Genomic DNA, 12,236 nt, shown 5'->3' on the forward strand with positions numbered 1-12,236 from the left:
AAGAGCCCAACTCTGCACCCTGGGCACGGGGCGGTGCTGCTCTGGGTGAGCACGGAGGCAAAAGCGATCCCCAAAGCCTGCTCCGGTAATAAGGCTCTCCATTTGACTGTTCCCTCCAAGTGCCTTCGAGTCCTTCACTCCTTGAGCCAGCGGCCGGTCAGACCTTGGCTGAACTGCTAACCCTGCCAGACAAAGAGGAAAGAACATCTTGTAAAGTTTTGTTGCTGTTGTTATTATTAAAACGGACTAAGCACGGAGTAACTGGCCAAGCTATCTGGCAAAAATGGCCCGCAGAAAAGTCCTTTAGAACAAAAATGATCATTTCTGGATATGGGAGGAAGCTTCCCAGTTTAGGGGGATGAATTGCACCGAACCGACTACTTTCAGTCAGAATGTGGCTCGTTGCCCTGATTATTTTACCACCATGCTCCACAGGACCTTCCTCGGCTTTTCCCTTTTATGGCACGGCTGCAAAAAAAAAAAGGTGCTTTGCTGTTTGCATAGCCTGTGCCTGCTGGAATGAGAAATATCGGTCACAGAAGAATTAAAAAGATGCCCAAAACCTGCGGGCAGAATATGAATTAGAAACCGCTCCGCTGTTGTCAGGGGCAGCTTTCCTGCTTTCCCCGGTGGGAGAGAAGGATGGGAGCAATGCAGCACCCGCCTGGGGTGGGCAGGGCTGGAAACCCTCCCAGGGGAATGTGCTGGGGCTGCCGTGGAGGGGTGTGATGCTGGTGAAAGCCGGAGCCGCGACCACATTAAGGCACACGCTGTTCCCCTTTTCAACAGGCAGGAACCATTGAGGGCAAGGGCTTCCTTCCCGGGTTAGCCTCTGCAGAGGTTTGGAGCGGGTGGACAGACCTGGGCTCGGGCGCTGAGTCTCCTCCGGGTCTCTCCCCACTGTATATTTTGTGTGCCACTGTGGTCTCAGGCGGCGGCACCAAAATCTGAAAGTCCTTCAGCAAAGTAAGGCCTCATCTTCCAGAAGGGTCAGGCTTGCGTGTAATTTATGGGAGTTGTGGTAGCCCGGCTACCTCCTCGCTGTTTGCGATGAATTTTAAATAAAGTGAATATTTTCTCTTCTGCTCGCGTTCCAAAAGGTCACTGGTGAAGGAGGAGGAATGATCGCAGGAAACAAATCACTTCCTTTGGTCATTCCTCTTACCACAACCACGCTATTTTTAACAAATCTTATTAAAAATTATACAACCCTGTCTCTTCTGGAATCTATTTTCTTGAACAAGTACAAAATAAACCAAGACAGGAAAAATGCACCATTTGGAGCAGCTCTTTTCACTGCAACTGATTTAGCAAAACAAGCCCCAGGGGAATGCAAATGGCTTTCTAGAACTGCTTCCTGCGGCCATCTCTCTCTCCATGTGGAAGAGAGGAATACTTTAAGTTAACCAGCTGCATCACTTCATACAATAGTAAATTATTCTAAGTGTTCTGGTCATCAAAAAATACACTGTCTCCGAGGTTATTCCCATTATCAGTGTTATTTGTTTAATATCTTGCTTGCAGCTAGCTTTAGACAGCACCTTTTCAAAATGTTGTGAACCCCCTGGGGGTGTGTTTAGCAGAAGGGGCTAAAGCTGACCCGCCAGATTTGGGGACGTTAGGCCCTTTCCTGGTGGGGTCAGCTGCAACAAGAATTTGACAGAGGGAAATTCTTCGCACAAAGATTTTTCAAGGTAAGTGTTTACTGCTTTACTTGCCATCTAGAAATAATTAATACGTTAATACATGGAAATCTTATGACCAAATGTGAAAAATCCCTCTGCTTGCAGCTGTTTCTGTTGAGGTGGCGAGAGGTGAGGCCGACAATGAATGTAAGCTTTCTGTTCTCCAAGGTATCTTTCACCATCACTGACACACGTCTCCGTGTTCCCAGTGACCACATAACAAGGATGTTTCCCGAGAGGTGAGTACACCTCAGTGGGTGTCAAGCACTAGAAAAGAACCGCCGACTTGTGCTACAATCCAGGTGCACAAGCATGCTCCAGCTTCATTAACAAACAATTTGTAGCTCTGGGGGTGGTGAAAAAAATTACAGTCTCCTTGTTGGCATTGTTTGATAAAGGCTCTGCCCCTCAAAATGTCACTTCAGATCCTGGTTCTCTCTTTGATTTGGAAGATCTGTAAACAGGGATCCTGCGCTGGTCATCAGTGGTTCCCTGGAATGGTGCCTACAGACTGTAAGATCCTGGATCAGAGGTTAGTACTGTGGATTAATCCTGAAGGAAATCCTGTAGGTCTTGAAATAAAAGGCTCCTGTGTGAAGGCTTCCCCAAAATCTGAGATGCACTAATTGTAAAGGACCCAGCATCTGCAGGGAGAGACCCATCCAAAGAATAAGGAAGTACTTGAATACGGATGATCTCAAGGTATTCAGTTCAGAGTTTTATTCCAGTTTTCTCTTTCTAGCCTAATAACAGCAATAGAGCTTTCTTTTGAAAGATCAGGAGGTAGCAAGGAAGAGTGCCAGGGAGCAGCAAGGGTGGGGCTGTTCCATGCAGAGGAGATGGCCCGGGAGCTGAGGGAGACCCCAGCAGAGGCTGTGTCCTCACCAACAGGGTGTTCTCCTGTAGCACCTGAACATGGCAGACAGACCCTCATAACGGGGTCCATCAACAATCCCCAAAAAGGCAAGAGACGACTGAGGCTCAGGGTTCATCCAAGAAATCCAGGCAGGAGATTGGGCGGGAGACCAGGCTATACCTACACAGTATCTCAGGCAAGGAGCAAGCGCCCAGGCTGAGCTTAAATGGAGCTCCTGGACAGTGGGCAGAGGGTGGATTGGTGGCGAGACCAGGTGAGGGTGGTTTGGGCAACTGAGGCGTCTTCACTAACAGGGTCCTGACACCGACCTAACTGCAGACTTAAATAAAGGGAAAAAACCACAGAAGAAATAACACCATACCGAGCTTCAAGAATGAAGCAAAAGGGAAAGGTGGTGAAGGTTTCATCAGGAAAACTGTTTTAACGCCAGCTACGTGTTAGCTAAGGAGAACCGAGGGTTAAGTTCTGCACAACCTGTCTGCAGAACCTATGTCACCTCCACAGCCAGAGCAAAGAGCATGGACCTCTGGATTGCGGTCCTAACATACCTGGACGCCTGCAGGACTACACTTGTGCAACCACCCTGAGAGGTGACAGCGCGGAGGTGTGAGGCAGGCAGGGGGGGCGGAACACAGACAGGGTCTTTCTTATGAATCCTTTCCAAAAGCACCGGGTGAATATGCCCTGAAGGAACACACAATTTCCCCCTGGCAGTAGCTACTTATGAAAGCCCAATACATTTAATTCTGGAAGGAGGTGTCCTTGGGTTCCATTTAAAAAAACAAAACAAAACACCTCAAAATCATAGTTCCGTGATATAAAGAAAACTGTGGAAACCCCGTTAAAAAGTGTCACTGTATAAAGTTGTGCAGTTTGGTTTCCTTCTAATTTCTGTGTTCTTTTGTCACAATTTAAAGTAAGGAAAAGAATGTTTCTCAAAGCGATATTATGCTGACGTTCAACAATTCAGAGTATACGTCCTCGGAATTTTTATAAAGTGCAATTTTTAAATATTATTTTTCCAAAATACTGCCCAAAGGAACCATTCTGGCTGATCAAACAGCCCTTGTAACTGCTTTAAATGCTCACGCAGCATTTCTCCAAATAAGGCCTTGTATGAAAACGAAACACCACAGGGGCACCATGAAACACCAGTTAGCACCTTTATAAAACTCTGCTTCTAAGATTAACTATGCTACAACCCTGGCAGATCATAGAATTGTAAGTCTTGTATGAGCACAGAGTGGAATTGTGTTAATTTGTCTCGGAGGATGCAATTGCAATAGGCCTTTCTCCTCTTCAGAGAAATCCAGTGTGGAGCACCGAGACGGCGCACACCAGGAGACATTTTACAGGAACACGCTTTTGGGGGGGGGTGTGTGCTCCCTCATTCACACAGCTCGCCTTATGCCCTTCAAATTGCACCAGCACGTCTGAAGAGGAAAAGCAAAGGTCTATGCTGATATTTGCTCTGTGGGTCCAAGTGATATTTCAGCCTTACGTCGCATTGGATCTTTGGCATTGCGTGATGTCTTTGCATGTTTGCTCCTTCTTTCCTTTCTTGAGTTTTCTTTTGCCAGCTACACAATATTCTCTCAGGTGCATCAGAGCCTGGGCTGCCTTTGCTAGAAGCTGAGCCCAATGTGCAGCAGGAGCCCACCTCCCAGCTGGGAGTGTGACCCCATTTCGGCATCACACATGCAGAAAACTCCTGCTCCTCTTGTGCTTTGCAGGGCAGGTTAACACCATCCTTGGACTAATCCAGCGGCTTGGGGCTGTCAAAAGGAGCGATCTTACCCCCAGCCCTGCTCTGGACTGGGGCCTCAGCACCCTCTTGAGAGAGCATTCTTCTTTTTTCTTCTTTTTTTTTTCTTTTTTTGGTCAGGTCCGTTTTGGGCTTCGGTTCCCCATCCTGCTCTCAGCAGAGGCAGGTGCAGACACCGGAGGCTGGCAGGGGACAGAAGCAGGAACACGGTGCTGAAGGCAGAGGGCAGGAGCCTTGGTCATAGCCCAAGTTCACATGGCCTTAAAAGGCTGGCATCAAAGCCCAGGTGACTCTACCTGCCCCCCTGTGGAGTGGTAAAGGGTTTCCTTTTAAACAGGCAGAACTGAGATTCACTGAGAAGGTGGTTTTGTCTGAGCCATCCACCTGAATGGGATGGCAAAGGCTCCCCGCCTAACCCCAAACCGCCTGGCATGCCAACACGGCACAGGGACAGGCCAGGCAGCAGTGCTGCCTTGATCTCAAAAGCAGGGCAGAAGCAGGACCTTCGTGGCAGCACGAGCACAGTAATTTTGCTCAGTGGTGACGGCCTGAGATGGTGACACCGCCTTTGCTCCAGAACTCACTTGTTCCCAGTGACCTGCACCTTGGGTCCCCCAGCACAGTCCAGCAATAAGGTACCAACAGAGTGCCTGATGGCTGAGGCAGAACAAGGAGCTGACCCCAATTTTCATGGTCCAAATAATGTATCTTACCCCTTGGAGCATTTTTCTTCTTGAGAAATCCTCACCCTGTCCTCCTCTTTTTGCCTTTACGGTCCCTCATCTTTGCAGGCTTTTGGAATTTTTAGTTGAAAAGGAACTTTAGTTTAAAAAGGAGTTACGGAGTCATTTCTGCCATTAGTAAATAACACAAAAGCTGATAAACTGTTAAAAAAACAAGGAGGCCTTGCCAAGAGACTTAGACGAGACATTTGCTTTTGGGAAACCCTCTGCGCAGTACAGTCCACATGCACACTTAATCACGCAGAGAAACATTTACTGTAGGATATATTTTTAGGCAATTTTTCAAGTGGCAAATTTCCACTGGGGTACAGCACTTGTCCTGTCATAATTAACTGTACAGAAAATATTAGTCTAGAGCTGGCCTGCCCGATGGCAGAGGGAACGCGTTACGCCCAAGTTCAAGAGAGGAGCAGGGTCTCTCGCTGTGTGGGCTAGTGAGGACTAAGCACATTACACACATATTTGGCCATCACCACCGCAAAAGGCCATGAGCTTCCCTTGCAGTGTGTGCTTGGTCCTGGAGCTGAATAGCTTTCAGCTGCGCAGGATGCTGTTTGGCTGCTCCGAGAGATGAAAAAAAGATGTAGGAGTCAATCGCTGCGGAAGGGAGGTTGGATTTAAAAAAGGGGATTAATGTGACAGCCAGGGATCTGAAGGGTGGTGGAAAACCCGGGAGGCCTTGCAGCTCCCGTCGAGCGGGCGCCTGCCAAGTCACACAGCTCCGCAGCGTGACACACGTCTCCCATCCTGGATCTCGTGGCTGCAGAGATAACTCCTGTGCTCGCACAGCTCCGGCCGGCTGCCGCCCACTTCTCCGCCAAGGGGGGCACGCTGTGTCTTCCTGCGCGGCGTCTGTCCTCTCCTTTTCCTTTAAGTGTTTATGGGTTTTAAGAACAAAACCAAGGGGCAGGACTGGCAGAGGGGTGCGCGGGGAAGTCCTCTGGCACATAAGCCCCGTCCCTCCGGCTGCGCTCTCTCCCCGGCTTTGTGTGTCTGAGCAGGCTGAAAGTGCAGACAGCGCTGGTCCCTGGCTCAAATATAGCCTTAAAAGCTGCCATGCTTTGAGTCAACAGGGATGGATTTAAGCATGGACTGAAGGGCTTTGCTGAGTGAGAGTCTTACAGAACAGAATGGCAAGTCATCCACAGTAAAGTGTTTTGTTGTGGGTTTTTTTTAACAGGGAAATGTTGGCTTGGGAAGATCCTTCCCACACGTCTTCGAGACAGGGAGCAGTTGGAGTGCTTATTTTACTGGCAAACCAAGTGGAACTCAGTTTTTAAAAGTTGTCATTCCTTGAAGGATTCATGCCAATTTTTTAGCTCCCTGGCTAGTAAAGGGACAGATGCAGCTTTTACGCCATTCCAGGAGCTTTATTAAGTCACTGTTGTGGCACTCACCCACCTCATTTACCAAACACCACCATGCACCAGTACAGGCTGGGGGCTGACCTGCTGGAAAGCAGCTCTACCGAGAGGAACCTGGGAGTCCTGGTGGATGACAAGCTGACCATGAGCCAGCAGTGTGCCCTTGTTGCCAAGAAGGCCAATGGTATCCTGGGGTGCATTAAGAGGAACGTGGCCAGCAGGTCGAGGGAGGTTATCCTCCCCCTCTGCTCTGCCCTGGGGAGACCCCACCTGGAGTACTGTGTCCAGTTCTGGGCTCCCCTGTTCAAGAAAGATGAGGAACTCCTAGAAAGAGTTCAGAGGAGGGCAACAAAGATGATAAAGGGACTGGAGCATCTCCCCTATGAGGAAAGGCTGAGGGAGCTGGGCTTGTTTAGCCTGAAGAAGAGAAGACTGAGAGAGGATCTCATCAATACATACAAATATCTTAAGGGCAGAAGTCACGAGTACGGAGCCAGACTCTTCTCAGTGGTGCCCAGCACCAGGACAAGGGGCAGTGGGTACAAACTCAAACATAAGAGGTTTCAGTTGAATATGAGGAAAAACTTCTTTACTTTGAGGGTGACGGAGCACTGGAACAGGCTGCCCAGGGGGGTTGTGGAGTCTCCTTCTCTGGAGATATTCAAAGCCCGCCTGGATGAAGTCCTGTTAAGTCCTGTTCTCTAGGAGAACCTGCTTTAGCAGGGGGGTTGGACTAGATGATCTCCCGAGGTCCCTTCCAACCCTTGCCATTCTGTCATTCTGTGATTCTGTACCTGCTATCGCACTGCTATGCTACTCAGCCGCAGGGGCAATGTGTGTAATGCAACCGCCTGCTCAGGGAAGTTTCCAGGTCATGTCTTGACCAAACTGAGTCCATTTACATGAGAAGTATTTATGGGCTAGAGGATGGTGAGAACTACTGAACCCCCAGCTCCTTGTCCTACCCAGATACGTCCACTTTCTCTGGCTTACTTGATCATAGGCCATGTAGATTTATACTGGTGTCATGTAGATTTATACTGGTGCATGTTCATAAGATGAGATATAGATCAGGAGTGAGAAACTGATTTGAAAATGACAGCTGAGCTCTGACTCCACTTTTCCTGCACTTTTCAGATCAGTGAGAACCCTCCTGCTAACCATTTGGCAAGGCCTGAAGTCTAAGTGGAACAAGAGTCAATCAAAGTTTATGGTAACACCTGGTATGTAGGCAATATTTATTTTACAGGTGAATTCAGACACCCTCTGCTAATCTACAGAAAAAGTAAAGTCATGCTGTGAGCAAGCACGTGGGGTTCAGCCTGCTGGCTGACTGATGGGCTATCTGCACAGTAATGAACTCCACCATTGGAGTGCCCTGACATAGAAAAATCCCTCATCTCTGGGCTCATTCGACTCCCAACAGCAAAAGCTGGTACCACAGGGCAATGCTGGGGTAAAACTCTACCCTGCATAACTAACACAAGTCTTCCTGGGTTTTTGATCTCAGCAGGTCCTTTTATCACAGGTTTTTGTGCATGGTATGTCACACCACAATCCTTAGGCAAGCCCATGGTTGGCCACCAGTGTCTATCTGTCCCTGCTGCAGCAGTGTCAAGCATTGACCCTCCTCCAGGCAGTCCCTTTGAGGAGATCTGTGAGCAGCAACTAAAGACATCTGGGCTTCTGTCCTCTTTCTGTCCTCTGCTGCCCCATCAAATGTGTGTCTGGCTGAGGGGTTTTCTGGTTTTGGGTCCTTCATAAGCTTTCTTTCCCATGCAGATTCTTTGATGTCTAACATGGAATAAACCTATACTTAAGCCTCTCCTTCAGCAGCAGCCTCAACAGGGTCTCCCTTCTCTATCTAGCCACTTATTTTAACAAAACCTGTAACAAACTTTAACAAAACTTTTTGAGCCTGCTACCTATTGTCAAAATGTACAGTAAGTTAAAAATTTAATGAACACAAGAACTAAAAGGCAGAATACCAACGACAAATATACAAGTCCATTGAGGTCTCACAAGCTTTGTTGCCCTTAGAATTCAGATTAAAAGTCCATGCAACTTCTCCTTTAGTTAATCTTTAGCAACATGCATTCAATTATTCAATCTTCTTTCAAACCATAAGGCAGAAGAGGTACATTGTGCAGAATGCCTAATTCACATTTTTTGTAATACATAGCCCTGGTTTAGTTTAGTTTCTTACATTCTCTAGAAGAAACTGTACACATACAAAGCTGTTCATGTACATGGCTTTATCAGGCATAAACTTCTCCATATTTGATAATTTAGTCATGCTGAAATATAAACACTCATTATCGCTTCTTTTCTATTTCTCTTCCTCAGACAAGTATTGTTTGGAATGAAGTATTTTCCTTTCTTATTCTTTAGAGTCTTTTGTTTGCTGATTATTTTTCTTTTTTCTTTTAACTAACTGACTCATTAGCACATTTTACAAAGATGTTGTGAAGCATCTGAGAACCATATATTTACTCTACTGTGCTTCAGCTTCATTATATGCAGAACATGCTTATCAGCCTGACAGCTCCTCAGGTTGAATCTGCCTGTCAAAACCAACAAATACTGTTTTCATTTTTTGTTTCTGAATTGCATTTTCAGTATTTTAAACACATGCTACTATAATGATACTTCAGAAAAAAAAAATTAAAAGCAAACCTATCAGCTTTGTGGACTGTCAAGAGTAGCATAACAGAAGATATTTTCTAATTTCTTTAAGTTACAGTGTTCAAGTTCATGAAGCTGAACTGAGAATAACTGTTTTAATGGGTCCACAAAAGAAAATAAATCCTACACAGACAGCATATGCAGGTTTAGCTTCTCTAGCTGGTGCTGATGACTCTACTGAGTAGTATGGGTCCTTTACTTTATTCCTAAATTTTGAGTGGCAAAACACTACCCCACTGCAGACTATTTCCATAAAATTATTTGATGGGTATTAAAATAAACATGAAATTCCCTCTGTAACAGCCTCATATATAAAAACATAAAGACAAAATGAAAAATATGACTATTATTCTTTAATTATAGCCCTTACGAAATAATGCAACATCCACAGTCCTGCACACCAGACCAGCTGCTGCGAGGGTACTCTGCTGCAGAAAATATCCAACGCACTGAAGAAACCAAGGAGGGCAAATCTCCAGTTCCTGTTCTGCAGATCTATCAGATCGCAAGCTGCCAGGGCAGGGAGAGAATGAAACCTAGAATAAACCTGCAGAAACTACCTCTTCCCCCTCTGTGGAAAGGCTTTTTGCCCTGTTTTTGGCTGTTAGGGAAATGCTGCATAACTCATCACCGCCTGCAGCCCCACTTCTCAGAAGAACTGCCATTCTAGATGCCTTGGGAATCCCTGAATGATTCTTCCAGAGCTGCTACAGAGAAGACGTAGCCAGCAGATTAAGGAGAAATTCATGAAAACTAGCTGCGCTGTTGTACAGCATCTGCCCTTTGTGTGCTACTTTACACGGTCACTGCGCAAGTCATTTATATAGCCACACTCACTTGGGTTGTGTGATATCTAGTTTACATCTCATCTTGGCCAACTAGAAATCTTGGCAACTGCAGAAGACTTCTAGCACTTCCAAGGTTAGACATCCATCTCATGCTGTTTCTTGTTTCAGTTAATTTTTTTTCTTTACTACTTCTTACACCATTAAATTGCTAAGAAATTCCTTATCCGTTGGATTATTTCATCTTCCATCATTTACTGAGCCCTTGCTACAGCCTGCAGAACATCAGCACTGATTCTGTGTCTGAAGTGCTCCTCTATCACAATTGCAAAGAGATTAAGCACTTCATTGTATGCATTTTTTATCCTGAAGCTCTGATTTATTTTGCTTACATTTCTTTCTGATAAATTTTCTTCTCGGTTTACGATGGGGATAGGTAAGATTTTATTTTTCCACAGTTGCTCCTACACTCTCCAGTCCCACGTCACACCCGTTCTAGGCTCCATCTGATTTATGTCAGCCTTCAGAAATACCAGGACCTTTTTAGGCTGTGCTGATATCAGGGGAGCTCTTTTGGGGCAGAACCACGAATATTTAAGTATTAGTTAAAGGCCAAAGCACCGGACTGTTATGGATAAGCATTCCAAAAACAGTCATGACAAATAAAGTGGTCAAGAATATGTAAGAGGCCTTTTAAAATAACAGTCCTGAGCTGCATCACTTGAACGACTGTGTTTGAATGCTGAGATAATTCATCAAAAAGATGCCCATAGTTGCTGAGGTATAATTTTGGTGTATCTAACTGTGTCCATGTCTGAAGAGAATTATGAAGAGCAAAGGATTCACGAGTTGCCTTCAAACTTGATCCCACTTGGCTTTTCTTATGTTAGATGTAAGGGTATGTCCAAACTCAGCTTGGCTCCAAGACAGATCACAATGTAGGAAACCAGAAGTCCCGCATTTTTCCAATCCCCTCAAACATCCAAGAAGTATCCACAGAAATAGCATGCATACTGAGCAGCTGAAAATGAGAGGGAAGAAAGGAAAGACACTCAGGTGTATTAAGTTCACAAAAATCAACATTGCAATACAGATCAGAAATAGACAAGTTCAAACAGTATCAAGTGAGGTATTGATGCTCCCATGTTTGTATTATGAGCTCCTCTTCAGTATCACAAACATTGCTGTACAACTGCGTCTGGAAGAGAAACATCCAAAGGAGAGCAGATGGCTGTGAAGAACGGCTCCAAGGAAGCTGGAAGACTGGGGGTTGTTTAGTACAATAAAGTTAGGCCTAAGGGGGAAAAGGCATAAGTGCCTTCTACAAGCAAATTAGGGAGGTATTTGAGCTGCTGAAGCAAAGGCTAGACTTGACAAAAGAGAAAATAAATATAAACTGGCCACAAGTAAGTTTAAACAGGGAATGAGATTGCCAACCATCAGAAGAGCAAAGTTCTTAAACAGCTTCTGGAGAGAAGCAAAGTCAGTACTTGAGCTGGAAACTGAACTTCTAGATGGCTTGCAAGCTGTCTAGGAAAGCAACTGCCCACAACATCAGGCAAAACCTCATGATTCAAGCAGTCCCTTTGGGCCCTATTTCATACAGCCCTAAACCTGGTAAATGGGAGGAGGAGAAAAATTGCAGGGCAGACTGGAGACCCCAAAACATTTTGAGTAGATAGTTTACTGAAGTCAAAACATAGCATCAAAAAAGCAAGACATTGTGAAGTGGGCTAAGGCTGCTACTGACAAGTGGGATGGGAAGAAAGGTTTCTATTTTCTGCAGTGAAAAGATCTTGTATACCCAGTAAGTAACCGTGGAAAGGAGACAGGCCCAGGGAACAAGACTGATTAGGAGATGGTAACTGTTCAGGCTCTACCTTAATAACAAAGAAGTCTTTAAGAATTCTGCTGCACGAATTAAGATTTCTGCATAAAATATGCCACATGCTTAAACAAACAGTCTCTTATTTTCTGCGTGTTTTTTTCCTCTACTGCATTTTAAAATAAATGGGGGGGAGGTGATGGTGGTGGAATCTAATCTGGATTGAATGAGAGTGTTGCATTAGGGAAAATACTGAATGTTCCCACTCTTGAAGACTGCAATTATTAATAGATGGAGGTAATAACAAAAAAGGGAATTAGCTGCTTAATGTAGCTGCTCTGAGACTGGAAATTCTGGGCCAGAAAATACCAAGCACACAGAAATGTTCTGTCATTTAGCATACAAGCAAAGGCTGGGATCCCAAGTGGCTGAGGACTAGACTGCAGGGGAAGGGGAAGAGGCAAGGTCACTGAACCCCTAATATACAGAACTGTGGCGTCCAATGTA

The sequence above is a fragment of the Egretta garzetta genome, unplaced genomic scaffold (assembly GCF_000687185.1).
Source record: "Egretta garzetta isolate BGI_Z169 unplaced genomic scaffold, ASM68718v1 scaffold45, whole genome shotgun sequence".
NCBI classification, from domain to species: Eukaryota; Metazoa; Chordata; class Aves; order Pelecaniformes; family Ardeidae; genus Egretta; species Egretta garzetta.